Source organism: Nansenia antarctica, assembly GCF_963989245.1.
Source record: "Nansenia antarctica genome assembly, chromosome: 2".
NCBI lineage: Eukaryota > Metazoa > Chordata > Actinopteri > Argentiniformes > Microstomatidae > Nansenia > Nansenia antarctica.
This window is the reverse complement of record NC_137675.1, coordinates 75,007,480-75,012,479: the sequence shown is the minus strand read 5'-3', so window position 1 is coordinate 75,012,479 and position 5,000 is coordinate 75,007,480. Positions and strand designations below refer to the sequence as shown.

At 45.9% G+C, this 5,000-nt stretch overlaps 1 protein-coding gene across 1 annotated transcript in view; it reads left to right on the top strand.

Annotated features, from left to right (window-relative positions):
* grin2ba (glutamate receptor, ionotropic, N-methyl D-aspartate 2B-a) overlaps window positions 1-5,000 on the top strand; it is a gene marked incomplete at both ends in the record, with an annotated part of 86,541 nt that overhangs the window by 27,871 nt on the left and 53,670 nt on the right. The gene's annotated exons all lie outside the window — the stretch shown is intronic.

The window sequence follows — 5,000 nt, the reverse complement described above, 5'->3', positions numbered from 1 at the left end:
CCATGATGACATTTTAGGATTGTTTGGGACTTCTTTAAGCATTGTGTGGTCTGCTCTTGGGCTGAACTTGCTAGGACAGCCTGACCTGGCCATGTTGGCAGTTGTTTTAAATGTTCTCCACAAATTATATTCCGGACAGTGGAATGGCTGATTTCTAATTGTTTAGAGATCTTTTTAAATCCCTCCCCACACTCATACGCATCTACAACCTTCTTTCTGAAGGCCTCAGAGAGCTCTTTTGATCTTGCCATGGTGATACCATACCACACATCAACAATCAAGAGCTAAACTGAATATCTGAGGTTTAAATAAGACAGACTCCTCCAAAATCCTCTCCAACAATGTTGTAGTCATTTGCACCTGATGTGGTGCACTTGATTCTAATTTTAGGCATTTTAAGTAGTAATACAGTTTTTTCCTCAAATATCTTTTTTTCAGCTTTATTTGTTTAGTTATACCTCCATCTCTCATTATTGTTAAAAGGAAGATCAAATGTCCATATGTTTAAATATGTTGAAGAAGACAACGGTTTTCAGACTGTTCATACTGTAGATTTCATTGTAGGCTACATACAGTAAAAAACTAACAACATTTTTTATCAATTAAATACATTTTGAATAAGGTACAAGTAAGAGCTGAAAGCATATGTGTTTTATAAAAATAAAGTTAAAAAGTACACTTCAAACAAGCACGGACAAATATGCGCCTTTTAGTAACTGCAGCAGCTGCTGGGCTCCCGAGGCTGAGGGAGCGGCCTCTCACGTTCACACACTCACTAATTTGATTTGGCCATTATTCACATAATTACACAGTTGTTCTCAATTCAATCATGTCCTTATGTTGATAATACAAGTGTTAGTGTCTTTCAATATCATTTCGATTGTCCATTCTGAGCAGTTTATCACAAATGACATTTTCCAATGAAGTTACAAATGATCTCTGTCTGTATATGGTTAAATCTGGAAATGGAGTATAAATGTAAAGACAGTATCAAGTCTTTACACACAAGTAATCAGCTGATTTGATGGCACCTTTGCACCTACGCGCCTTTACGCTCACACACACACACACACACACACACACACACACACACACACACACACTCACACACGCTCACACACACACACGCTCACACACATGCTCACACACACGGGAGCAGAACACGCCATCTCACGCTTTGGCAGCGACAATGGTTGAAAAATAATAATAACATTTCCAGAGTGTGAAATTCTGTCTGAAACACTATCATTGACGAAAAGTGTCAGGGAAGTAGGGGGATTAATTAATAATAATTTCAAGTCACACCACGTGAAAACACGCATTGACAATAGTCTCCAGAAATAGAATAGAATAGGGAAACAGAGATAAAGTTGGAAGAGGCAGAGAGAGAAGGAGTGGTTACCTTTGCAGAAAAAGGGAAAGAGTGGTGAAGTTGGAGACAAGATCAGCGTGCTGTGAGATAGCAGAAGAACAGGGAGAGAGAGGAGAGGAGAGGAGAGGAGAGGAGAGGAGAGACAGACGTACGTACGTAGCTGAGAGGGAGAGGAAGCATAACTCAACTACACTTGGCTTGGGATGCCATTGTTGTGCGGAGAGAGAGACAGAGGTAGCTATAAAGGCACCAGACAGACAGACAGACACAGTGTTCTACCTCTGTGTGAGAAAGAGAGAGAGAGAGAGAGAGAGAGAGAGAGAGAGAGAGAGAGAGAGAGAGAGAGAGAGACAGAGAGAGAGAGAGAGACAGAGAGAGAGACTATATCCGTCTATGGCTTGTCGCCATGACATTTCTCCCGCCACCTCTTTCATTGTATTCAACTTTAGCCATGACTAATGGGATAGAGCAATCTGCTGCTGCTTTATCTTAGCCGCCTGGAATCCGTGTTTGGACCTCGCTGGCGCTGTTGGACTGGACCCGTTTATTTTCGCAGGATAATCAACTTGTATTCAGCTCTGAACAAACTAACACAGTTCAGCTGCACAACATGGGTGCTTCTGGAGAAAGAAGGGGAAAAACAAAATTGCCCTGGAATTTTCAAACGATTCCGGAATGAACCGCTGCTGCCCTGAATGGGATGAGGGTGAGGCCTGTCCACGGGGCGTTTCTGTGGCAGTTCCGCTTGGCATACTGGTCGATATCACCGCCTATCTCTGTCTCTATCTCTGTCTCTATCGTTCTGTTGCTACTATCTGTATCACCCCTGTCTCTGCTCACTCCATTGCACCGTTGACCCGGAGCTGACCCTGCAGGTTCCACCGGTGACCAGAGATATGACATAGTATGACACAGCAGGGCCAGGGGCCACGCACACACCCCGCCCTCGCCTCCCTCTCTGTTAGAAGAAATGTCAGGGAACTGTCAAACCGTATTTTACTCTTTCACTCCTTCACTCCACTCCTGGTCCAACCATCCGCTGCCCCCCCCCCCCCCCCCCCTTCCCCCCTACCACAGCCCGTACGTGTTGTCAGTGACCTCACCAGACTGTATATCTTGGAACCGTTAATAATCTTTATGATACACCACACACACGCTTACACGTGAACATTTATCTATGTGTTTTATTGCTAATAAAAATGTGTAGATGGGTGAGGGCGCGCGTGTGTGTGTGCGTGTCCGTGTGCGCGTGTGCGTCTGTGTGTGTGTGTGTGTGTGTGTGTGTGTGCAAAGTGCAGGAGAGGAGGCAATGGAAGCCATCATTCACATGCCCTCAGTGCGTCAGGCAGGCTGTAGCTCAGGCAGGCTTGTGTCGCTGCTCGCTGGAGCTGCTGCTGCTGCTGCTACTGCTGCTGCTGGTAAATGGATTTCCCAGGCCACAAGCCAAAGCATGTTCCTCCAGAGAAATCCTTTCTCACAGCCGGCAGACCCAGGAGAGAGAGATGGACTCACATCCAAGGCCATGTTAGGCTCTGTCTCCAAATGGATTTGTGTCTGTTTAATGGACTGAAACAATGTTGGTTGGAAAATGTGGTGGAGTATGAGAGAGTGAGAGTGTGAAAGATCACCCGCCCATCCTGGAAGAGATATGGTTATGTTGTTGGGGAGGACGGAAGCTAGACGGACGGACAGACAGACAGACTGGCAGACAGACAGACAAACACACAGACAGACACACACTAACACACACAAACGCATAGACAGACAGCGAGCCAGCCAGCTAGCCAGACAGACAGACAGACAGACAGACAGACAGACAGACAAACACACAGACTGACACACACAAACACACACACACACACACACACACACACAGAGAGACAGAGACAGACAAAAACAGACAGACAGACAGACACACAGACACACAGACAGACACACAGACAGACAGACACACAGACAGACAAGCAGCCTGTGGAGTTTAGAGGACACAGAGAACTTGAGGACACTTAGCAGATGGAGTGAGAGACACAGCACAGACTGAAAGAGAGAGAGAAAGAGAGAGAGACAGAGACACAGAGAGATGGATGAGAAAATGAAGGGTTGAAGGTAGAGTGCCTGAGGAATGGGGCGTTTAGGGAACCTAAGAAGCTTTAGGAAATGGATAGACAGATGGTGTTCTGGGGATGCAATATTAGTGTTTATTTTTCTCTCTCTCTCTCTCTCGCTCTCTCTCACTCTCACTAACTCTCTCTCTCTCTCTCTCACTCTCTCTCTCACATGTACCAAGGCCAAACGCTGCTGATGCAGTTGGCAAGGCAACCCTTCACTCACCTACACAGTAGGCTAACAGGAGATCCAGAGAAAGGAAGGGAGAATAAGACATTTTCCTTTCTGCAGACATGACAAAGAAACTGGAGTGATCATAACTCATACGTATTACGCTATATGTGACAGTAGCTGGTGAAAGCGGGAACAAGTCAGCAACCAATCAAAATGTTCAGACTTTTATTCTGAAAAATGTAAATACATTTCCTGTCGTTGAACATCAATGGCACACTCGCTAGTCAAGCCAAAACATCGCAAGGCAATGGATTCAGTGAGTAATCCCCACTACTCTACACTAACTAGGTAGTGGAGGTCGGTTGCCAACTTGTTCCTGCTTTCACCAGCTGCTGTCAGATTGAGAGTGAAGAAATGTGGTATGGAGAAAGAGGAGGGGAGGGGGGTAAAAAGGTCAGAGAGAGGGTGGGACTCGAGGTGGTTACAGCATCACCAAGGAAGGAGGGAAACATGTTTAAGGAAGAAAGGAGAGAAAGATAGATAGAGTGAAGCAGAGTGCTCACATCTGTACCTGATGAAGAAGATGGAGGAGAGAGGGGTGACAGATAAGTGTGGGAAGAGAAAGCATTACTGCACCACTGAAGGGTAGAATGAAAGATGGAGGGGTGTAAAAAGAAGCAATAGAGGACAGAAAAAGAAGAGAAGGAATATTATTTCAGGGACTATTTGAGGGAATTATTTCTGGACTGTATATCGCTGCTATGACGAGCATAGCTAACATCAGAGTATCCTATAAGGAACATTGAAGAGGGTCAATTTGGGAAAATAAAAGGAAATAAATGAAAAATGATTTGAAGCTCTCGTCTAATACACCACTCTGGCATGAAATGCAGTGCTCTTCCTTTGGTGAATGACTGATGAAAGAGGGTGGGAAGGAGGGGGGAGGGGGGGGGGAGAGATGGTGGAGGAGGAGTGGAGTGGAGAGGAGAGAGGAGAGAGATGGATAGAGAGCAGCAGTGCTCACATCTGTTAATCAATGAGTGAGATGGAAGAGAGCAGGATGAGCGGAGAGAGGGAATTCATCCAGCGACTGGCGGGGAGGGCTGTCGCCTGGCCAACATGGCTGACATGCCAGACACTGTCCACGGTGAGTGTCAGTACCGCCTGTCCTGCTAGCCTGACAGATGAAGTCGATGAAGGGCTTGATCAATGTTGCCGAGTCATGTGAAGAGCTGGAGACGTGTTATCGTCTGGGGAAGATAGATGCTATACTGTACTTTACGTATTCTCAAGGCGACCTATGTAGACCGGCAAATAACTGCGGTCGTACGTAGGTGAGGCTGATGGA